This window comes from Orycteropus afer, unplaced genomic scaffold (genome assembly GCF_000298275.1).
Source record: "Orycteropus afer afer isolate SDZICR_OR568_19922 unplaced genomic scaffold, OryAfe1.0 scaffold00063, whole genome shotgun sequence".
NCBI classification, from domain to species: Eukaryota; Metazoa; Chordata; class Mammalia; order Tubulidentata; family Orycteropodidae; genus Orycteropus; species Orycteropus afer.
The window spans coordinates 10,849,980-10,876,488 of NW_006921650.1; positions in this window are offsets into that span (position 1 = coordinate 10,849,980).

Genomic DNA, 26,509 nt, shown 5'->3' on the forward strand with positions numbered 1-26,509 from the left:
CAATTTTCCTAGATTCATACTTCGTACATTCCATGTTCCGATGATTAATGGATGTCTGCGGCTGTTTCTCTTCAATTTGAGTGGTGCCACATCATAAATACAGATTACTGGTATTCAAAGTTAACTATAATGTACTCATAAATACAGATTACTGGTATTCAAAGTTAACTATAATGTACTCATTTTGTTTGAAAATGTACTATATGTTATTAAATTTTTGTATCTATGTTTTAATGACTATATTACTTTATTGTTATTGCTAGAAATGTCTCTTTTGTGCTTTCTTTATTTTGTATTTAAGATGTCATAAAAGATGAGACTACTTAGAATAAGTGAATTTATGACACATTGTATAATATAATGATTGCTACTTAGGGCCCTCATTCTTCTGTTTCAGATTCTACCCTGGTTTAATAGTGAATGTCACAATTGCCCATTCTACCTGAGCTGGAAAGTGTGGTGTTTGATAAACTCTATAAAGCATTTTAATTGCAGGATTTTTCTTTTATTCTCCTCATAAAATCCATCCTTTAATTCTGGAAATCCTTATTCTGACATTTCACAGTCTTTCAAAAATACTGTAGAAGCAACTACACTATGCGTGTGTTCTAACTTCTTTTGTTAAGAATGAGTTTCTCAAAGTGTATGTAAACTGCTGTATAGAAAGTGAATTTGCTCTGTAAATTTTCACTCAAATCACAATAAATATAAAAATTAAAAAAAAGAATGAATGTTTTTGTTTAAGATACAAATTGATAAATAAGTCCCAAGCTTTCTTAACATATAGGAATTTATTTCATATTGGAATGCCAGTGCAAAAAGAAAAGGACAATTCAATATAACAGTGGCATTCTACAATAGTATGACATAAAAACATTACATTGGCACCAGGGGGAGCTGGGGTAGATGTAGAATGCTGGCCCAGAACGTCTTTTAGAATTATATGAGCCAATATGATATTCTGAAATAATTTTTAGATAGAAAATAGTGACTAGTAAAAGTCATGTCATAAAGCAATGGAATCTAATTTTCAAGCCATAAATTATAATGTCCCATAGCACTGCCTAAAACACATTTTGACAGCAAACACATTAAATCATGTGCAATTGCAATGACTCTCGTTAGAAAGTCTAATTTCTTTTCTAAAAGCATCTAACACCATTGCTATGTATTTGGGTGTATTTGGGTTGTTTTACCTCGTTCTTCGGAGAAGGTGAGCCAAGTTGAAGTTCCTTTTTAAATCTAAATTTCTGAAATCTAAGCTAGATATATATAGTACTTCATAATCACACTCTGTAAACACAATCTGGTGTTTGGAGTGCAAAATTTCTTTGCCACGTTCAGTTCATGTCTCAAGGTACAAACTGTATATAAAAAGAGAATTAATTACATTTACAGTCTTGTTATTTATTTTAGCTAAACATAAGCCAAACATTTAAACATGTCACTGCACTTCTTTGCAGACATTCTTTTAGTGTCTTTATTCAGTTATAGTTAGGGTACATTTTCTTTACCTTCTTTGATAATTATCTAAATAACATCTTCCTTTAAATTCTGGGCAAGGCCTCCATGTCTTGCCTTATCTTGACCTGCAAGTTACAGTGGTTTTTGACTTATAAAAATTTACTCAGATCTCCATCAAATAAACTTGGGCAAATATGCCAATAAAATACTGTCATTTCTTTTAATCCTTTTCATTTCTTTTTTTGTCTTTTTGTAAAATACTATTTTTATCATTGTATTCTTCAATTTAATTTGTTTGTATGGATCATCTTCTGTTGTCACTCTCTGGATATCCTTCATTCCTTCTGTAGGCCTCAGACATTATCTAGTCTAGTCTCATTAGCAGGATATCTGAATATCACAAAAAGCTCAGAGGCGAATTGGGTACCCCAGTTAGCCATAAAGTTCCATAGTAGAAGAAGAAATAGTTGAACCAATTCCTTTATTAACTATCTAGTTTTATCAGAAGGCAGAATAATAAGTTCAGAACTCAAGCCTTGCATCTGATAGACCTTGACTTGAATCCTGACTGCCTATTTACCAGCTGTATGATACTGAGTAAAATATTTAATCTTACTGAGCCTAATCTTTAAAATGACAGTAGGCACATATGCCCCATTGGGTTACTGTAAGGATTGAATGACAGAGTATATGTAAAGCAGGTTGTACAGATCCACACACATAGACACCACTTAATAAACTGCAGCTGTACCTATTCTTATTATTCAGAATAGATAAAAATGGCCCTGTATACCCCAAAGCTTATAGCCATATGATATTAATGCCCAGTAGAGTAATCAAAGATTATGCTATGCATCTGAAACATAAAAATTATATGAAGTTTTAGGAGAGAAGTCTATTATAACTCTTAGAAATGTTTTAATCACTATAGTAAAGATGAAGCATAAAGAGAATGCTGTTTCAGTTCAGGTAGTCCCAGAGTTATAAATGGGTATGTTAAGTATAATCTGTAGTTAGGAGCCACCCCTATAAATCCTATTATATTAAAAAGTCCAGGTACATACAATGGTTTGTAACAACAAACAGGTGCTACTTTGCCATGCACACCACAATATTATTTATATTATTACTGTATTGTCATGCTGAAGATATTTTAGTGTATCTGAAAGTGGTTCTTTAATATTTTTTATGCATAGAAATGTACCCTATATACTATGTACTAAGACAAACTTTTGAATGACATTAGAAATGAACTGTTCATAATCTGGGGACAGCCTGTGTTGCTTACAATCATGTTAGAGGGAGATACTAGGAACATCATTATCAAGAACAAAGGACATACATTTTGTACACCCTGTAGCCCTATGCCACTGCCAAGGGAGCAAGAAGTAGCCATCTTCTGAGCTCCTCTTAGCACACAAGTGTAAGACAGAATCACCATCAGTAGCCCACAGCCTATTCCTGCAAGACCAGACAGGCTGCCTCCCTCCAGCCCTTTTACCAACCGTTCCTCCTGCAGTACCAACCACCTCTCTGCTGGATTCGAGAATTTGCTTCAGTGGCCACACAGAACTCACAGACTATGGGGTTTATTAAGGAAGCAACAGGCTACAATTCAAGTTCAGAAATGCACTCAATCTTTTGCAGCCCACCATCTCTCAGCCAACAGTCTGTCTCTCAGCAGGGCAGGGGCTTCCGTGTCTCTCTCTCTCAGCAACGCATGTCTCTCAGCCAACAGACAGAGAGACCCCTTCTACCTCTAGGAGGCCTCCTTTTAACCCTGGAAGAGTGGCCAAAGTAACCAATCCCTACATCAGAATTCTACATACTTGAGAGAGAGAGAGTGGAAACTTCCCAGAAGATTGCTTCCTGCCACTCTCAACAGAAATAGCCCAGGTGGATAACTTTAACAATCAGGAGCTATTCAGTTGCGCAGGGTAAATTCCAGCATGGAGTTCACAAAGACTTATGGCTAGAAAAGCCATACTATGTAATTTACTCCACCACAGCCACAAACTACTTAAAGAAAGGGAGTTTGCTACCCAGGAGTCCACCACTCAGCCTATAGTAGTCAGCATTCCTCAACATTTTGCATCCTTCACAAAATACTTGATTCACCAAGCAGTATTTACTCACAATTTTTTCCAGTCTCCCAAGTATTTTCCTTGCCACATAGAAAAAATGGAGAACTTAGGAGAACAGGTGAATTTTGACATACTATTATAATTGGCTTAGCGCAGTTTCTCAAGTTGCTGTGTCCCGGAACGCAGTGCCGCATGGTGGTAATGGGTAAGCAATAGTTATTTTTACTCAGGTTTCATTACTGTACATATTCTGAGTCATTTACATGCTACTGCCAATTAGCCTCTTCTAGAAGGAGAGTACAATACCAGAATATTTAACATTACCCAAACTCATTTAATCATAAAAGGAGTATTTTGAGTGGTACATTTTACAGCCTGGAATAATGCTTGAAGATGCATTGTTTGAGAGATAGTGGGGTAATTGTTTTTTTTTTTTTTTAAAAAAAGTTTTTTCAAAGTAAGAGAATACAAAATGGTCATTCTACTGTGTAAAAATATCAGGTAACTATGCAGTGTCCCCTTGTTCTGTTGAAACGACAGCTTCCTTGTCTACATACAGGCTCCTCATGAGTACAATTAAATGTTCTGGAATTCCCATTCTTCTCAAGGTTATCCATAATTTGTTATAATCCACACAGTTGAATGCCTTTGCATAGTCAATAAAACACAAATAAGCATTTCTGGTATTCTTTGCTTTCAGCCAAGATCTATCTGACACTGGCTATGATATCCCTCTTTCCATGTCTTCTTCTGACTCTTCAGCTTGCATTTCTGAAAGTTCTGTCAATATAGTGCTTTAATCATTTTTTTAATTATTTTCAGCAAGATTTTACTTGCATGTGATATTAATGATATTGTTTGATAATTTCCACATTCTGTGGGATCACCTTTCTTTGGAATGTGTACCAATATGGATCTCTTCCCAGCAGTAGGTCAGGGAACTGTCTTCCAAATTTCTTGACATAGACAATAAGTGCCTGCAGTGCAGTATCTGTTGAAACATCTCAATGGGTATCCTGTCAATTCCTGGAGCCTTGTTTTCACCAATTCCTTCAGTGCAGCTTCTACTTCTTCGTTCAATACCATCAGTTCTTGATCATATGCCACCTTCTGAAATAGATGCCACCTGCTGAAATGGATGAACATTGACCAATTCTTTTTGGTACAGTGACACTTTGTATTCCTTCTATCCTTTTTTTTTATGTTTCTTATATCATTCAATATTTTACCCATAGCAGTTTTTCAAAATTTCAACTCAAGGCTTGAATTTTTTCTTCAATTCTTTCAGCTTGAGATATGCTGAGCATGTTCTTCCCTTTTGGCTTGCTAACTCCATATTTTTGCTCATGTCATTATAATAATTGATTTCGTCTTGTTAAGCTGGTCTTTGAAAGCTGCTGTTCAGCTCTTTATCTTATTATTTCTTCCATTTGCTTTAGCTGCTCTCCATTCAAGAGCAAGTTTCAGAGTCTCTTCTGACACTATTTGGTCTTTTCTTCCCTTACTATGTTCTTAATGACCTTTTGCTTTCCTCTTGGATGATATTCTTGATGTCATCCAACAATCATTGAGTTTTCAGTCATTGGTGTTCAATGAATCAAATCTGTTCTTTAGATGGTCTCTAAATTCAGGGAGAATATAATCAAGGTCATATTTTGACTCTCATGGGCTTGTTTTAATTATCTTCAGCTTCAACTTGAACTTGCATTGATGGTCTATTCCACAGTCAGCTCATGGCCTTGTTTTGCCTGTAGATATTGAGCTTCTCCATCACCTCTTTGTACAGATGTAGTCCATCTGATTCCTGTGTATTTCATCTGAGGAAGTCTACATGTATAGCCACTATTTGTATTGTTGGAAAAAGGTATTTGCAATGATTAAGTCATTGGTCTTGCATAATTCCATTATGCAATCTCCAGTGTCATTTCTATCACCAAGTCTTAATTTCCAACTACTGGTGATTCTTCTTTGTTTCCAACTTTTGCATTCCAGTCACCATATCAACATATCTTGATTGCATGTTTGTTCAATTTTAGACTGCAGAAGTTGGTAAAAATATTCAATTTCTTAGTCATTGGCTTTGGTATTGGTGTGTAAATTTGAACTACAGTAGTATTAACTGGTCTTCCTTTTAGGTGTAGATATTATCTTATCACTGACAGCACTGTACTTCAGGATAGATCTTGAAACATTCTTTGTGACTATAAATGCCCCACCATTCCTCTTTGTCATTCCTGGCCTAGTAGAGCATATGGTTGTCTGATTCAAAATGTCCCAAACCAGTCCATTTCAGCTCACTAATGCCTAGGATATTGATCTTTATGTATTCTATTTCATTTTTTACAGCTTCCAATTTTCCTAGATTCATACTCTGTACATTCCATGTTCCAATTATTAATGGATGTTTGCAGCTGTTTCTCTCCATTTTGAATTGTGTCACATCAGCAAATGGAGGTCCTGAAAGTTTTAGTCCAACCACATCATTAAGGTTGACTAACTGGTTGACTAACTTTGAGGAGCTTTGGTAGCATAGTGCCTAAGGCACTTGACTGTTATCCAGAAGGCTGGTGGTTCAAACCCACCAGCCACTCCAGGAAAGGAAGACTGGGCAATCTACCTCTGTAGTGATAGTGCCTCGGCAACCCAAGGAGGGGTCGCTATGAGTCGGGGCTGACTCGATGGCATATAACATCAACAACTTTGAGGAGGTAGCTCTTCCCCAGTTGTATTCTGAGTGTCTTTCAACTGGAGGGGTTCATCTTCTGGCACTATATCAGACAAAGTTTCAGGGCTATTCATATAGCTTTCTAGTGCTATATCAGACAGTATTTCACTGCTATTCATAAGGTTTTCCCTGGCCAATTCTTTGAGAAGTGGATGGCTCCTTCTTTGTTTTGAATCTGTCTTAGTCTGGAAGCTCTGCTGAAACTTGTTCACTATGGATGACCCTACTGGTATTTAAAATATTGGTGGCATAGTCTCTAGCCTCATAGCAACATGCAAGCCACCATAGTACAACAAACTGACAAACTAGTGGTCTGTCAAATGGCCAGTGATATCTCAGGTAGAATTGGTTTTGTTGACAACACTCATTACTTACAGCCCAGAAGTAATGGAAATGAAACTAATAAGAAAATGAAAGAAGAGAAATACTCTGAAGGAAACAGAAATATTACAGTTAACCCACCTATTCTACTGCCCACATAAAAATATATAATAAGCCATTGCATTGGCTGATTCTTTAAATTTCTCTGTTTTGGAGATAGTAAGAGATACTTTAGCCTCCCCTTCCCTTCCCAGAAGCTCTGGTAGCATAGTGCCTAAGGCACTTGACTGCTGACCAGAAGGCTGACAGTTCAAACCCACCAGCCACTCCTCAGAAGGAAGGTTGGGCAATCTACTTCCATAGTGATACTGCCTCAGAAACCCAAGGAGGGGTCACTATGGGCTGACTTGATGGCACATAACAATAACAACAACCCCTCCCCAGGAAAGGAGGGAGGGAAGGAGAGAAGGTGAGGAGGAGGAAAAGAGGGCTTTCTAATTAAAGAAGTGACATAAAACCAAGCCAAGCTTTAAATTAAGGAATACTGAGCTCCTATCTTTGTCTTCAGAATCCCTGAAGGTGGCACAGTGGTTAAGTGCTCATTTGTTAACCTCTAGTGGAAAGGTTCAAACTCACCAGCTTCTCCACAGGAGAAAGATGTTGCAGTCAGCTTTTGTAAAGTCAATGACCTATGGGTCACTATGACTCAGAATTAACTTGATGAGTGAATTTGGTTTGGTTATCCCTGTCTTCAATATTAAAGTTCTTAAAGAAACCAGAAGTCTCTGCTGGCTGCTGTTCACTTTAGGAACAAAATAAAGGGTGGTGAAAAGAATTAAGGAGAATTATTTGTTTTGAAACCCAGGTAAATTTCACTTAAGAACTATGTTATAATGTACTGAATCAGCAATTTCATTTTATTTTCTGGGATTGTAGCTTTGGTTCAATAGCTACTTAGGACCTTGACTCTGGCCAGACATCTGATGTGCATTTGGAAAAACTATAGGTTTAGATCATATCTTCAAAGTAACTCCAAACTGTAAGTTCCCTCATATGTCCATGAGATGAATTCATGATTAAACTTGGGAACTAATTGGAGTTCTGAATATTTGAAGGAAGTTGAAGTAGGTGGAAATGGGCAAGGGTGATGTATATCTATATTTCTTACAACAAAATGGTAATCAGTTACAGCAAAGTACATTCACATTCAATGAAATTACTTTTTCCCCCAAAATAGTAGTATTGTCCGCATGCTACAGACTTAAGTACATATACACTATTTAATTCCAGAATGATAGATATGAGCATTTCAAAAACAATTCATCATGTGATGAGTCTAAATATATTCTTATTATCCATCACATTAACTATTCATTATCTTCGTAGGCTGCTCTTGACATTTATGTATAAGATATTATATTATAGATCAAAAAGCTGGAGAAGACATAGCATATTATTTTGCTAAAGAAATGAACCATCTATATACCACTATTATATTACATCTGCTGTATCAGAAAAGGACTGAGAAAAAATAAAAAATAAAAAATATTTTAATGTGAATGCTTTATTAAATATTTTAATCTGAACTTTGTAAGTAAATATTTTAATACTTAAGTATCTCTAAATTATAATGTATGGCATTCACTCACACCCAAACATTTGGACATTTTACCAATTCCACATTAAAGTACAAGACATTATTTACCAAAAAATTTTCCTATTCAGAAAATATCACTTTTAATAAAAAGTAATCAACATTGTGTTTTGTTAATAATTTTTAATTCTAAATTTACCACTTGCAAGTTAAATTCTAATAAATCACGAATACTTTATACTACATTAGCTAGTATTCCATCTGCATTAGTTTATTCCAATAGGAGAATTGATTTTACTGTAGTGTTGTAGACTGCTGAATTCATGTTACATAGAGAATATTCTCTGGGCTTCACTTCCAAAGCTTAGAACCAACTTTAGTATGCATAGTTTCAAGAAGAATGTTGACAAGGCTTATTCTAGAAGATCCTACCGGTTTTTAGATGCTGCTTGATTTCAGAAGTCATACTGTGTTACTAATCTGAGCAGAATTGCACAACATGCTTTCACAGGCTACAAAGGGCTTTCTGCACAGCTGTGGGAGGCATCCCTGGAGTCTCAGGCAGAAGTCACCAGCAATCACCCACCTGGAGAATAAAATCCTAACCCAGAGGCAGTCTCTCTGTGAAACCTGGTTAGAGTGTCTCAAGTCTAAGGTGTCCTGCCAGCATACTCAGCTCTACCTCAGGGAACAGAAGAACCTTTGCTAGGAAGACAAGACAGAGGCAGGAGTTGGAAATTCAGTATTTATAAATAGCAACAATATCTTTGTTTATGATATTTAGTTTCACTAAAGTTCAGTTTCACTACTTATCCAAATGTGACTTTGGGCATGTTAATTCCACTCTCTCAGCTTCAGTCTCTTAATCTGGCTATTATTCTGCATATTGATCCAGAATAGCCACAAAATGAGGTGATATAATGTGTATAGCATGAAGATGGCATTCAGTTCAGAAGCCATGTTAGTAGTTACATCCATTATGATGAAGGAGTCCCAGGGGGGCAATGGTTAAGCCCCTGGCTGCTATCCAAAAGGCTGTGGTTTGAACACAACAGCTACTGTGCAGGAGAGACCACCTGGTGATCTGTTCCTGCCAAGGTTACAGCCAAGTAAACTGTATGTACCACTCTGTCCTCAAAGGGTCGTTTTGAGTCAGAATTCATTTGACAACAAACAAAAACATGATAACCACATCAGGAGACAGAATCTTAAAAAATAAACAAACAAACTTTACAGATTAAATTATTTTAATCTGACAAATATCCTTGTTCTTTCTGATCAGGGTCTTATAGCTCTTGCCTAGCCAACCATATAAAATATTGTTCATGATTTTTTTATATTAGGTAAGTTCCATTTTATAATTCTATACTATTTAATAGTTACTGATAAGCTTAAATGTTAATTTTTCTGAATGATTCTGATACTAAAGCACTAAATTGATCTTCTCATGGCTGGAAAATTTTATTTCGTCAGGGTTCTTTCAACAATTTGGAAATACATATAAGGTTTTGAAACCACCATAGAGCATCATTTTTAAGCATTCTCCAAGATGTCATCACATACAGCTATTCATCACCACATCCCTGAGCATGTCAAATTTTATTAGTGTGACATGATGGAATATGACAGGACAGACACTACTGAGCCTGATTCATTGCACACATGCACGCATACAAAGTGTAAACAAAGATAAAATAGGAAACACTGTCACAAAATGCAGTTGCCAAAATTATAAGTTTTCTAACCCAGATTAAGTTAAAGTAATTATCAAATAAATAATGCTTTCTTAAATATGTTTAACAATAGCCTATTCTAAAGAAAAGAATCTGCCCTGAAATTACCATTGTTCAAAGGTAATGAGATGAGGGGAAAAGTATTAAGTAGGTCCGAATGCCATAGAATCACTTAGCCACACAAAAAATGCTCTTACATTCAGCTAGTAGAAATGCATTTACACCTCGTATTTAATTGAGATTCTTTTCTTTGAGAGCTTATTACATATTCCAATGACTGTCTGGGAAGGAAGCAAGTCTGAGGGGCTTTTCCAATAGTTTATATTCTTTGTGTATGTTCTCTTACTTCCCTAAGGAGAATGCTAAACCATGAATGAAGAGTTCTTATTCTTTTGTAATGTTTTCCTCTTAAGGGATTATTGAGCAGAGACTATGAAAATATTTCATTTCAAATCAGTAAGCAAAATTCTGTGCCTATAGTTGAAGATTTCATATGTTAAGTATTAAAAGTAAGAAAGTGTTCCTTTAAGGGGTACTGCTAGACGTTGACTCATGAAGTTAGTGATGATAACCAAGGATTTGTAATTGTAGGAGCCACTATTTACCACATGCGCACTGTGTTCTGTGCTTCATCTTCACTGTCTTCTTTCCTTTTCTCAACTTTCTGTGGCATGTCATCTTATCATCATTTACAGGTGAGGATACTAGAGCTCAGTCTGATTAGGAAGTATGTCCAGTTTCACAGAATTAGAAAATGGCAAAGTCAAGTTTGAATCTAGTCCTACTGAATTCCAAAGCCCTTGCTCTTTACAATTTGCAATGCCATCTCTTTGACAATACAAAAGTTGTGATACAAAGGGATTTCTAACCACTCTTCCTGTTCAGGCTATAGTATGCACTAATTTATTCCAGCTCCAGATTTAGACTGGAGATAAATCTTTGCATCTACAAGCTGACTCTGACCTAATTATTAATGAGTTTATCTTTTATTTGAGAAACATTAATTAACTTTTTTTTATCTGTGTGAGGACTATCCTAGTTCTTGTGAAGAGAGGGAAGGCTAAGCAAAGCCATTATTCCCCAGATACTCAAGTGTTCTTGGACCTTATCACTAGGATAAATTGGAGATTTATAGTGGAATCAAAGGTTGTGCAGTTACTTATTTAAAGTTACTTGAGAAATTCTGAAAATAAGAAATTGGGGAACAACATATTATTATGTAGGATAAATTATTTCTCAAAGTGCTGATAGTATACATAGCAAGGAGAGGTTAATACTTTAGAAAATGTCACTGACAGAGAAAGTTTTATTGAGTCTTCAAAGATGGTTATTCATTCACCAGCTAGAAAAACACATATGTAATACCAAAAAAAAAAAAGGAATTTTAAGCACAGGAATAGCTTGTGCAGAGGCATGGGGAATGAAGAGTTGGGCTGGATAAGAGAAAAAAAAAGTACAGGAGATTAGGCTAGAAAAAGAGCACAAGGCCATATTAGAATTGATATGCCTTCATAAGTATAAGTTATAACCCTGCATTCATTGGGGGAATAATTAGACATTTTCGGTAAAGAAGATAAAAATAAGATTTTTATTTTATACCATTATAAGTTAGGATGATTATAGAGGACTCAAGTGGAGGAAAGGCACCTATTAGAAGGCCAGAGGAATAACAGGCCAGGAAGGTGAGAGCAGGAACAGACAGGATGCCCTTCACAACAAAGAAGAGAAAATGCTCCCAGGGGTGTTCCAGAGGTGCAGCTGACAGAACTTGCCAACTGAATGATAGAGAGGAATAGAGCAGGTTGAGGAAAAAATGTGACTACATGATTTTTAGCTTTTAAGAGTGTATGGAGGGCAGCCAGAGACCACATGATAGAATTTTGCTAAAACAATGACTTATTCATTGCAAATACCTTTTTTCAACATAAACAGTGATGCTACACATGGACCTGGCCAGATAGAATACACAGGTAACAAATCAACTACACCTGTAGAAAGAGATGTTGAAGAAACTCAACACCATCAGTCAGAATGAGGCAGGGTCTGACTATGGAACAGAGATTCAGTTTTTCATATTCAAGTTCAAGTTGAACAACTGAACAAAATTAAAACAAGTCCACAAGAGCCAAAATATGACCTTGATTATATCCCACCTAACTTTAGAGACCATCTCAAGATAGATTTAATGTGTTGAACACCAATGACCGAAGATCAGACAAGTTGTGGGATGACATAAAAAACATCATACATGGAGAAAGCAAAAGGTCATTAAAAAGAAAAGAAAGAAGGAAAAAAAAATATGTCTGAGGAGATTCTGGAACTTGCTCTTCAATGGAGAGTAGCTGAAGTGAATGGAAGAAATGACATGATAAAAGAGCTGAACAGAAGATTTCAAAGAGCATCATTAGTATAATGAAAGGTACAAACATCTGGAGTTAGAAAATAAAAAGGAAAGATCATGCTTGGAATTTCTCAAGCTAAAAGAAATGAAGGAAAAAAATTCAAGTCTTAAGATGCAATACTGAAAGACTGTATGGGCAAAATATTGAATAATCCAGGAAACATCAAAGATCGAGTAAATACAGAGAGTCACTGTACCAAAAGGAATTGGTTGACATTCAGCCATTTCAGGAGTTAGCATATCATCAAGAACCAATGGTACTGAAGGAAGAAGTCCAAGCTGCATTGAAGGAATCACCAAAAAACAAGGCTTCAAGAATCGATGGACTATCCGATGAGATGTTTATTCAACATCATGAATATCCATTGCGATGTTTCAACAAATGAATATAGCACTGGTGGTACTCACTGGTTATGCCATGAAATTTAGAAGACAGCTACCTGTCCAACCAGCTGGAATAGATCTATATTCATATCCATTCCAAAGAAAAGTGACTCAACAGAATGTGGAAATTAACCAACAATGTAATTAGTATCACATGCAAGTAAAATTTTGCTGAAGATAATTCAAAAGTTCTTGCACCAGTGTGCTGACAGATAACTACCAGAAATTCAAGCCAGATTCAGAAGAGGATGTGAAAGAGGGACATCATTGCCAATGTCACATGGCTTTTGGCTGAAAGCAGGGAATACCAGAAAGATGTTTACCTGTGTTTTATTGACTGTGCATGGACATTCAACTGTGTGGACCATAACAAATTGTGGATAATATTGTGAAGTATGGCAATTCCAAAACACTGAATTGTGCCAAGAGGTAGTTGTTTGAATTGAACAAGGGGATACTGCATGGTTTAATATCAGGAAAGGTATGTATCAGGGTTATATCCTTTCACCAAACTTATTCAATCTATGTGCTGTACAAATAATCCAAGAAGGTGAACTATCTGATTAAGAATATAGCAGCAGGATTGGAGAAAAACTCATTAACAACCTGAGACATGCAGATAACACAACTATGCTTGCTGAAAATGAACAAGACTTGAAAAACATACTGATGAATTTCAAACACTACAGCCTTAAGTATGGATTACACTTCAACACAAAGAAGACAAAACTCCTCAAAATTGGGCCAAGAAGCAACATTTTGATAAAAAGAGAAAAGACTTAAGTTGTCAATGATTTCATTTTATTTGGATCCACTATCAACTCCCATGGAAGCAGCAATTAAGAAATCAGATGACATACTGCACTGGACAAATCTGCTGCAAAAAAACTTTTTAAAGTGTTAAAGAGTAAAGGTGTTACTTTGAAGACTAAAATGAGCCTCACTCAAGCCATGGTATTTTCAATAGCCTCATATACATGTGAGAGCTGGTTAATGAATAAGGAAGAGTGTAGAACTGATGCATTTGAATTATGATGTTGGTGAAGAATACTAAAAATATGATGGACAGCAAGAAAAATGAACAAATCTATCTCAGAAGAAGTACAGCCAGAATGCTACTTCAAGGAGAGAATAGCCAGACTTTGTCTCTCATACTTTGTTCATGTTGCCAGAAGGGACCAGTCCCTGGAGAAGGATAACATCCTTTGTAAAGTGGAGAGTCACTGAAAAAGAAGACTCTCAATGAGATGGACTGACACAGTGACTGCCATGATGGGCTAGGCATAGCAGGAGTTGTGAACATGGCAGAGGACTGAACAGTATCTCGTTCTATTCTTCATAGGGTCAGTATCAGTGGAACCAACTTGATGACACCTAAGCACAACACTAAAAATTTAAAGAGAATATCAGGTGATGGTGTGCTTTGGGAAGATGGAAATACAGTGCCATTTATTCTGATTTGAAAAACTATGGGGCATTTAGTAGATATTTCAGTCCAAGCATGGAGCTCACAAGAGTTTGAGGCTAGGAATCACGCTGCAGGTTTGTTGAGATAAAGCTTTTTGTTAATCCACAAGATAGGGTTAGGTGTGGTTTAGGTTTGTTGGCCTATAAACATACCCTACGAGGCTTTCTGAAATTAATGCTTTTATTCCAAAACACTTAAAGAAGGAGTAATTAATTTCCTTCAGTTGTATTTTGTACTGTTAAATAATTAAGTATGTTGAGACAAGAAACTACTCACCCAAATCATAGCATTGGCTTTTGGTATATTTTCCGCTTCATTTTCAATAACTTATTTTTAGCTTTCTTTCCCCCCTATTATTTTTTCTCATCAAGTATTTTCCTGGCAAAGAGTCAAGTTCACACATGACCTGTCTTTTCCTTCTTTATATAATTGCCCACAAACCAAAGACAGAAAAATATTTGAATGAAACACTAGAAAAAAATTGGGACTTATTTATTTTGCATTGAAATTATTTTATGAGTATATTTTCAGAGTGGGGTACGCCTGGATAGTTGAATGCAACACAGTATAGTGAAGTCTAGAAAATCTTGATGTTCATCTTCATGTAATCTCTTTTACATCACCTTGTGATTTGTCCATGTTGAAAAGTCAATGCCAATACTAGCTACAGAATTAAACTTTCCAGATCCTAACAAGATTATATGGATGTGCTTACCTCACTACACATTGCCTTTCAAATACTACTTTTTGTGCTTAAAATCTTTCTTCACCAAATATCATGGATGTTTTATTCTCTTTACCTTTATAATAGAATTCTCTTTTGAATTGTTTTTTCATGACTCAGGGAAAGATAACTGCCAAAGATAATTACTCTACCATGATTAATGAATCCTTTTCACAATTACAGCCCCCAGATTGGAAGTCTGATCACTTTTATAACATCATAGAATACTATTATCAAAAGACTTTGTTCTTTATCATCTCATTAAAAAAATGTCCCATTACATTTATAGGTGACAATAGGCTCATCAAAGAAGTGTTTGAGTATATGTTTTACAACTTATAAAAAGAAAAATGACAGCTACAACAATCAAAAGCATTCTCACTAATTGTAGATGAAAAGTGATAGCTAAGAAAGATGAATCACTAATTAGCTTGGGAGATCTTGACATTTCCTTTGTGTTAAATAGATGTGTTAATTAATTTGTAGTGCAGATAACACATTTTTTTTATTTAAAGTGATTTGAAATAATAAGATAAATTTTTAGCTTAAATATGCTCAATTTAAGTATATTCCATATTTGTTGGAAACTACCCCAGGCACTAGTTTCAAGCAACTTATATTTTATTTGGGTCTTGTCCTTGGCCTAAAAATAGACACATCACTAGCAGAAAGCCTGTTTCACCCGTTTTGTTCTTACCTTTCCTCCTGCATCTCCGCTAGTCACAGGTAGATGGGGTCATCAGAATGTCAGGTATGTGAGAGAAAAAGAGAAGTAAATCCCACTTCTCCTTTCTCACTGGTTAGCAGACACTAAATAGTTTTCACTCAAGCAATTAAATGCTCAGTAATTGCTATCTTTTGAGAAGAAAGGCAAGAAACCAACACTTAAGTCTATTTTATCTTTAACCATTGTAAAACCAGTCTTTGTGTATCAACATTTACAACTGTATATATCTATATATATCTATCTATATCTATATCATATATATATATATATAGGAGCTCTGGTAGCATAGTGGCTAAGACACTTGCCTGCTAACCAGACGGCTGGTGGTTCAAACCCACCAGCCACTCCTCGGAAGGAAGGTTGGGCAATCCAACTTCTGTAGTGATACTGCCTCGGAAACCCAAGGAGGGGTCGCTGTGAGTCCGGGCCGACTCAACGGCACATAACAACAACAACAACAAATATATATATATATATATTCCAAACTAAGAGTTAACCTCTAAAGAACATGTTTGTGGAATTACTTATCTAAGAGAAGTGATACAAAAATACCCATTTAACTCAAGAAAGTACTAGTAATAGCAAAAATTTCCCTGGAGGTGGTGGAATGCTATAAAGATATAGACAGGGGAAAGGAGTCAATACTTTTTAAAACACTTACTAGGAGCCTGGCATTTTCATATACTTCACCTCATTTAACTCTTGTACCAATATTCAGAAGTCCATTATCACTCCCATTTTATAGCAGTGAAGTGGATCATTAGAGAAGATTGTAATCTGACAAATTTATACAATTGGTAAATGTCTACCCAGATGTCAAAGCCTGGTTCTTCTATATCAGTCTGTAGCTTATTTAAGAAATGTCATTGCTCATTTATTCTCTCTACATTATTTTTACTAATTCCAAAGATGTTTTTAACTAGCTCCTATACCACAGAGGAGCTCTGGTGATAGTTGGCTTACAAACATGAAAAACAAGATCTGTGTCCTCAGTCTAGGAAAGGGGCCCAGGCAAATGAACAAGCAAAATAAAATGTAAATACTATAATGGAATGGTTTATTTTTTGTTATAAGCAGAGGGTGGTGCAGTGCCTAAGTCATTTGACACTAACCTGAAGGCTGGCAGTTCAAACCCACCAGCCACTCCTCAGAAGGAAGGTTGGGCAATCCACTTCTTTAGTGATACTGCGTTGGAAACCCAAGGAGGGGTTGCTATGAGTCAGATCCGATTTCACGGCGGTGAGTTGTGTTGCATTTGTACAATGGAATTATGGCTAAAGGACAACAGGGAACGAAGGAGGGAAGAGACAATATTTAAGGTAGGATTTTTTTTTTTTTTTTTTTAATTTAAAAACGGATGTTTATAATTTGAATCATAAAGGGAGGAAGGGACTTCAGGCAAAGATCATTGCTAAACTAAACATAACTAAAAAAAAACAAGAGAGCCTGTTATAGTTAGACAACTGCAAGAAATTCAAGGTAGTTGAAGCATCAACTCCTTTCAAGGTAGAGCAAAGAGAGAGAAAGGCTAGTGAGATAAAACAGAGGCACAATGAAGGGCCTCACATGCCCTTGTATATCAGATAATTACCTGATTCAACAGAAAAATGGAGAAAAACAGAGGCAAAGAACACAACAATGAGGCTTATGTTTTCGCAGTTTCACTAGCAGCAGTGTAGAGGACATATCAGAGGATGTAAGGATGGAAGTTGGAAGACCATATAGAATTCCATTGCAAGTGTCCAGGCAAGAAAGGCTTTAGGGGAAGAGATCCTGTGTTAACCAATTACTGTTAAGTTTATTCTGACCCACGTATCGCATAGTAGAACTGTGTCTTATAAAGTTTGTAATGGTTTAATTTTTGGAATTAGATGACCAGGACTTTCTTTCAGGGTGCCACTGAGGGGACTCAAGCCTGGAACTTTTCATTTATACCATCCAGGGTTGATGAGGTATCAGATTTGTGATTTAGCAGCATTTACAAAATCAATGGCTACTTGGATGTAGGACATTCTACAAAGGAAGAAATGTGGTTGGATAATCAAATGAACATGTTGGATTTATTCAGTATGAAGTAACATGAACCAGCCCATCAAAGATATCAACCAGAAGTTGAGTAAGTAGTTCTTAACTCCAAAAGAGGGATATAAAACAATTACTTAATATGACCTTCTAGCCATAGTACTCCATTTTGTGATGAATGGTAAATCCTATCCTCTATGCCCGTGGTTATGGTCCCATTTTCGAGTGACTTATCCATTACGTTAAGGAGGCAGGGTTGCGGTAGGATGTATCTTAAGTCATTACCTTCCTAGGAGGTGTGAATCAGATCACCAAGCCTTAGTTTACTTGAAGGTATGGTTTGCATCTTATATATATGAATACTCTGGCAAAGTTCTCTCTTTTGCTTTGGATCATGCATCCGTCTTATTAGCCTCTGATCACCAGTTCTCGGAACTTGAGCCAGCAGCTCAAGGTGGTCCGATTCACCAGCTTCCGTAGCCTTGTGACACAGCAGCCTGTCATCTGACCTGGCAATTTGGATTCATTAACCATGGCAACACGTCAATGAGGAGAATCCTCCACACTGATACGTGACCAACAGATTTGGGACTTGCCAGCCTCTGCAAACACTTGAGCCATGCCCTTGATGGTTCATGAATTCTGAGATGTTGCAATGAATTACTTAACCTTAATACCAGAGAGAGATTACTAAGAGGAGGAGGAGTGGGTAATACTAGATGATGGAGTTGGGAAGTTGAACATTTGAGACATCAGTAACTTCTACTTCATGAGGACAAGGCTTGTGCTGATACTTCTAAACAGAATCATTCATGCAGCGTCTCAGCATATGTAGGGAAGACTCTTTCACAGAAAATAGTTCACCACTACACCAGGGAGAAGTCAAGTATTTTCAGGCAAATGCAGAAAGACTTACTAAACTTAAAATGAAATTACTGAAGTCCTTCAAAAGAACAGTCTCAGAGAAGAGATGTCAGTAGAAGCCAAAGAAAAAAGTTGTGAAGGTGATTCCGTTCTTCCATACGGCTAGGTGGGCTTAGATCTAGTAACCGTTCATTGGGACCTCTTGCTTTATGAGACCCTAAAATGTTATAACTTACCTTTATTATTGTTCCTACTAGTTAAAAAAAATATATATTATTCTATCCCTACACCCTAGGGGGGAGCTCTGGTAGCATAGTGCCTAAGGCACTTGACTGCTAACCAGAAGGCTGGTGGTTCAAACCCACCAGCCATTCTTTGGAGGGAAGATGGGGCAATCTACTTCCGTAGTGATACTGCCTCAGAAACCCAAGTAGGGGTCGCTATAAGTAGGGTATGGCTCAATGGCAAATAACAACAACAACAACAGACACTAGGGAGCAGGCATACTCAGAGACTCTGTTCTTTGGTAAGCTATAGAAGAAAAGTCTTATTAAAAATAAATTATTATTATTATTAAAGTAGTAGCATTAGAACAAGAAGCCAACTTGCCAGTGCTGACACTAAGAACAAAGGAGCAAGGAGACAGGACAATCAGGGGAAGACGACTAAGAACCCAAACCTCACCCTGGTGGCTTGATTCCATCAGATACCCCCTCTGTCAGGATCTCTACTGGTTTCAAAACTTCTAGAATTGTACTCCCCTTAACTTATGTTCTTTCCTCACACTCTCCTCAATTTTCGTTCTACTAGAACTGTCGAGCCAGGTCATCTAATTAGAATCTTCTTCTGGTTTCAAATAACCAAATGATAAATGAAGTTTTAGAACACATTTTTATGCTGGTGGTAAAAAAATAGGAAGATATGATGTTTATGAAATAGTATGTTTTGAATCTTAGTTCCTAATAATAATGTAGTTCATAATCTTTAAAAAGAGTTATGATATTGAGATTATTTTGCTAAAATATACACAAACTCCATGAATGATACTAAAAAGTATTTAAAGATTAAGGGGACAGGGACAAAAGCCAAAGAAAACAGATGGTCAATGAACTAGAACAGAATCCATACCTTAAGGGAGCTTGTCACCTGAATATTACTTGGGCATACACCCAGGAAATACACAAAGGTGTCAATCACTAGCAGTAGCAATTAGGCTACATTTTGGAACAACAACATATTGAGGTGAATTTAGTTGTGTTGATACCAACAATTCTTAATAAAACAACAAACAACAGGTAACTAAATCTTGAATTTTTGAAAAAAAGAGTAACAGCTTTTGTGTTGAAAGAATGATGCATATTTATGAAAAATAAGAGGAACAGAGAAACTGAAAGGAATAAGCTTTTGAATCACCTAAAACCACACCAAGAAAAAACTGCATTAAAAATGTGTGAAAATAATTTCAAACACTTTGTTCTGCATGTATACAGATACAAAGCTCAACGGATTGAAAAATAGGTTTATATTGTACATAATTTTTAGGTAAATAATTTTATTTGAATTCAACACAAGAAAAGAAGGTACATTGAAGCTGCAGAAATTGCTCAATCTCAGACAAATGTTTTCTTTGCTTTCTTCGTAAAACCTCTGAGTTCCTAAAATATCTCTCTATGGCGAGGAGAAAAATTTTTGAAAAGTAAATTGGTGGTTTAAAAAAAGAATGTGCTTTAGTTTGAAACAGCATTATTGGATTACTTGCTATGGAAGATGAAGAAGTTAGCTCCCTTTTCTCACTTAAAAATAGACAGGAAAACTCTAAACAAAAATAGTACACCCAATACACATAGTGTATATTGTCTCAATTCAGTTAATGCCAGGAACATCATGATGATTTAATTTAGTACTTTTATTAGTGTGACAGGTATCCCTGGGTGGTGTCAATGGTTGAGTTTTGGATTGCTAACAGAAAGGCGGGGGGGAACCCATGCAGAGGCTCTTTCAAGACAGGTCTGGTGATCTGCTTCTGAAAGGGCACAGCCATAAAAGCCCTACAGAGGCCAGTTGGACTCTGACATACATGATTGGAAAGCAACAGGTGGTAGCACAATACATCATATTAACAGTTAAAAGAAGAGAAGATGACAATAACATTTTCTCAAAGTAGATACTAAAAATGATTCAATAACACTCAAAACCATGTAAGACAAAAATAGGCAAACAAAGCTATGTAGGCACCGTGCGGTGTGATTTAGACAGTGTCCCTCACTGAGAGATAAGCACAGGACAGCAGAGATGGCCTATGAGCACAGGCCATACCTACCTCTCCCCTTCTGTTCCTGTGCCCTAGTTTGCAACTCTAATCAAAGTCTCTTTAGAAAGGCCACTTTGTACTTTGCCACCTACTTTGAAAGAAATCAACTTTTCACAGGAAGTCTAAAGAGATTTACTTAATGGATCACATAATCTGCAAATGGGGAGCAGTGATGGAGGGCATACTCACCTGATTCCCAATAGCAAGCGGAATAACTTTCAGCTGAACAATAGATAGGCCCACAAGGTGAACAGTAACAGCCGGGAGGTACTACTCCTTAGAACAATCAACTTTATCAGAATCAAAAGGGCAACATTTGCCCAGGAAAAAAGCTCAGAAAGTAGGAAGGGATAGGAAAGAAGCATGAATGGAAATGGTAATTACACACAGGGAGGAGATGGGAAGAGAGTTGTTACACTGTCCAGACTGTAGTCAATGTTAGGAAACAAGACGTGGAGGAATTACTGAAAGGAAAACCAATTTGTTCTATGAACTTTTACTCAAATCACAATAAAAAATAAAAAAGGTTTACTGAGATGCTAATTTTCTACTACATTTTGGTCTTCTATATTCCAGAATACTTAGTAGTTTTAGATTTCATAGTAAAATAATTTACAATCTTGTAGGCAGAAATACATTATGAAAGATGATAATGAACAGTGGTAATCATTAAAAGTATCTGTTCTTACTTTTTCCAATGAGAAGTGTTATTTTCTGTGAGTTCAATTCTAATTAATTATTCTTTTTTTTTTTTTTTTTGGCCACGAGACTGCAGGTGCTTATTATAGTGTTTCCTACCATGTTTCTAGATCATAATATTATTCTAAAAAATATAGAGGAATGGATGAATGCTCATGCCAATGATAGACTACATTATTAAATAAATTGATTAAAATAATAAGTTTGATCTAGGAATTTCTAACAAAATAACAGCAGTAAAGTTCCAGTCAGTCTTTAGTAATAGTAAGAAAGGCTCAAGGGTCAAAAAAAAACAATTTTGTTTTCCTAAAATTGTGACCAGAACATCAGTTGTAGGATTTCAAGTCTCATATTTGGAAGTGCTGGGAAGTGACAAAGGAGCTCTAATGGCAGAGTAGGCAAGACATTTGGCTGCTAACCAGAAGGTCAGCAGTTCAAACCCACCAGCTGCTCCACAAGAGGTAGATGAAGAAAACAATTTCCACAGAGATTTACAACCTTGGAAACCCTGGAAGGGTCTCTATAAGTCAGAATTGACCTGATGGCAGTGGGTTTGGTTTTGGGGAAGGGACAAATTTGAGTTTCATTTATTCAAATTTAAATACTACACAAATGAATCAAAACAGTCTGATTTTTTTTTCTTTCTAATAATATGATTTCCAGACTTCTTACATGTAAACGTCACACTGTTATATATATTACACCTAATATATATGGAAATATAAAGTATTCTTTGTTTATAAAAAGTATATAGTATTCTACATAGCAGATACATCAGTTCTTATATAGTACTTTTAACTGTATTTTAAATCATTTTTCCTTCTGTCTTTAGACAATATGCCTTAAACACAGCTGAGTACTTTCAGTGCTGAAGCTACAGACCTGTTACAGATACAGAAAGGCACTGAATAATATTTAATGGCCTCAAAATATTTATCCAGAGGAACCTACTATGCTCTGTGGGACGGACTGGGGGCTGGCCTCTTAGAATATACCAGCCAGGTCTCCGTCCTCTCTCCTCCTCTAGAAAACTTTCACTCTTTGTGTTTTCTCTTTTCATGCCTTCCTGTTTTATCTATCAGGGGAAAACACTTAATATCGTAACTCTACTTTTTGGCTAATACTTGGCAGTAGCCTAATAGCAACATAATTTTACAAATGAATGGAAAATTAAAAAAATCTAAGACCTCTGTAATTCTTTTTTTCTTTCTTTCTTTTTTTTTTTTTTTGGAGGGGGAGGGAACTCTTAAAACCCTCATATTTTCCAGATAAAGTGAGATAAAATCAAACAACCAAACCCATTGCCATAGAGTCAGATTCGACTCATAGAAACCCCTCCTTGGGTTTCTGAGGTGGTATCACTACGGAAGTAGATTGCTCAACCTTCCTTCCCAGGAGTGGCTGGTGGGTTTGAACCGCCAGCCTTCTGGTTAGCAGTCAAATGCCATAGGCACTACACTATCAGAGCTCCCTAAATTGAGATACAGAGAACATTACGTGACTTGCTTAAGAGCACAGATTTAACTAATACAAAAAATATATTGGAGGTCTGGCCAACAACTCCTACTCTTATTCTTTTTCTGATAAAATAATTTTTTTCTCTCAAAGTACGTTCAAGTGCATCATCAGAAAGAGAATCACTTTATGTACTTTTGCATTTGCAAGTTCTTGGGCACCACCACACAGCTACAGAATGATGTTTTCCAGGGTGTGTACCAATCTGCAATATTCAAAATATTTAATAATTATTAAAGCATTGCAGTAGTTAAGTTTGTGTGTCAACTTAGCTGGGCCTGGTTGAGTGGCTGAGCAGCTGGATGTAGTATTCCCCATGATGAGACTGGTAATCAACTCCATGGTGGGATCCATCACAAGCAACTGAGTAGCTGATTTAGGGATGTGGTCTGCTTCCTGTCTATAAGGAGAAGCCTTGGGGAATGATCTCTAGCTTACCGCAAGCTTGAACCTTGCATGTAGCCAAGTCGCTCAGCAGCCTACCATGCTCTGCCGACCTTGGGACTTTCAATGGACTTAAATTAATGGTCTGGCATGTGGTTTGGTAACATTGGGACTGGGCTATTTTTTTTTTCTTTGTCGACTTGGGCTCATTTGCTTCAGCTATCAGTAGCTGGCTAACTGAAGAGATGCCTCTAGCTTCAGTGGGCCGAGAGCAAGAAAAAGAGCTGAAGCCCAAGGTCAAGGGGCTTTGACCCAGCCCCTAAAGCCTGGTACTTTGAATCTAACTTAAAGCCTCCAAATTGTAAGAATAAACTCTGTTTGTTAAGGCCATCCCATTTGTGGTATATTCCTGCCAGAGTGGCACTAGGTAACCAGAACAAGCATAGACACAGATCAGTAAGAATGAAGTAAACTTAGTTCCAAAGGATGCCAGCTATCAACAACAAGTAGGGATAAAGAAACAAACACACACATAAATATATACATACACACACACAGTTGCCCTCAAGTAGATTCCAACCCATAGTGACCTCACGTGTTTCAAACTGTGGTCCACAGGGTTTTCATGGCTTGATCAGGAATTAGATAACCAGACTGTTCCTTTGAAGCACCTGTAGGTGGTTTCAAGCTGCCAACCCTTCAGTTAGTGTCCCAGCACTGAAGCGTTTATACCACCCAAGGACTCCTGGATAAGGGATTGTGTATTTAACAACTGAATATCAGTCAGTACTAACTTCACAGAATTCTGGGAATGCCTGCATAAGCACCTTGATCCTGCCAATCAGGAACTCCAAAACAGGGACTCTACTAGATGTTTCCTTGTCCCAGGACCACATGAATTCTTAGAAGGTTGAAATCTCTGAGATTCAGTACTTAAAATGAAATTGGAACTAAAGAGTTTTCCACTATATGATTAAATGATGAAACTGTTATCTCAACTTTTTCATAATGATGATTTTGACATTAAGGTTTGTGAAGTATTTTGGCAATAGAATAAGTGGGACTGCCTGTGTATATCCATTCAGTAAACACCAGTTATTTACAAAGATGCAAAACAATAACAATAATCCTATTATTAAAATTAATTTATTACCAATTTTATAAATGCTATAACATTAGCTAATATAGAATAAGTGATTATTTCTAATAGAATGACACATTTGTGACTTTATATAAGATTTACATACTGGAAATTCTTGGCCAAGGATTTATACTTTCATTTAGAATGCAGTTCTCTTATAAAAGAAAGGCAACTAAATTCATGACTGGCAGCAGCTCAAATTCTTTTCTTTAGAGCTTATTTTCCCAAGAAGGTTTTGGGAAATTGATTTAAAATCCCAAATGGGAATTCAGTGAACAGATACTAAAAATTTACAATGAACAAACAAGATGTGTTCTGTCTCAGAGAACAAAATGAAAGGTTCGTCCAATAGGGTCAGTGGCTCTGACTTCAATTTAAGCTCAGTGGTAACCTCCTGATGCTTTCTGCTGCTGAGTGACAGGATAAGGAGCCAGAAGCAGAAAATCAGCCTAAGCTCCCAGGGCAGGAACTCAGAGTTCCCCACAGCAGCTCTGGGAATGAACCAGAAAAAGCAACATAATTCTCACAGGCATCTGTCGACCTGATTATTTATGGCCAGCTTGTTTCTTCTTTAAAGCAGTAACAGAGGGAAAGTGAGTGGAAATTCACATATATATATATATATATATATATATATATAATTTCCATTAGAGAATGGAGAAGGTAGAAGTATGTGCATGTAAGGGACTATTTAATAAATGTAGTTTATTCGATTCTTCTACAGACTGTGGGTCTGACATGATGGCCTATGGTGTGTGATTACTGATCATTCTAGTCACAAATATCTTAAGTGCCCACAGTTCAACAGCAGAAATTTTCCAGGATGAAGCATATTACTGAAATATCTGTAGAGAAAATATTGATTAAATTTTAATTTGTTTTATTTTTGTCAGCAGATTACTAATACCTTAAAATCGCTTTAGGAAGATAATCTGCATTTTCTGCGTTTATGGAAGGGAGGGCTAAAAGTAAATACAAACACAATAGAATAAAATGAAGTATTATTTCAGGAGAATGAACACTTTATCTACTTCTCTTCCCTGCCTTATCCATATTCTTTTACTGGCTGTTTGCAAACTAAAAAGGTCAGGAAGCCACAGTTTACTTAGTATATCATATACACTGGGAACATCTTTATTAGCAATATGATTGAATAACCAGTAATGATAGCTTTTTTTTTTTTTTTTTTTTAGTGGTGCGGTGCCTAAGCTTTTGACTGCTAACCAGAAGGTTGGGAGTTCAAACCCACCAGCCACTCCATGGAAGGAAGACGGGGCAATCTACTTCTGTAAAGATTTCACTGCCTTGGGAACCAAATGGGGGTTGCTATGAGTTGGAATTGACTCAATGGCTGTGAGTTTGATTATTTTGGTTTACTGTGTGTAAAGTTACTTATTCAATATCTATGCAGAGTAAATAACATGAGAAGCTCGGCTATATGAAGAAGAATGCAGCAGCAACATCAGAGGAAGACTCATTAACAACATGTGATATACAGATGACACAACCTTGTTTGCTGAAAGTGAAGAGGACTTTGAAGCACTTACTGATGAAGATCAAAGACTACATACAGCCTTCAGAGTGTAGTACACCTCAATATACAGAAAATGAAAACCCACCCAACTGGACAAATAAGCAACATCACAATAAATGGAGAAAAGATTGAAGTAGTCAGGGATTTCACTTTACTTGGGTCCACAACTAACACTCATAGAAGCAGCAGTCAAGTTATCAGACTTTATACTGCATTGGGCAAATCTGCATCAAAAGACCTCTTTAAACTGTTAAGAAGAAAAGATGTATTGAAGACTAATAAAGTGCCTCTGACCCAAGCCATGTTATTTTCAATTGCCTCACATGCATGTGGAAGCTGGACAATGAACAAGGAAGATGGCATAAGAATGGGTGCATGTGAGTAGTGATGTTGGTGAAGAACACTGAAAATACC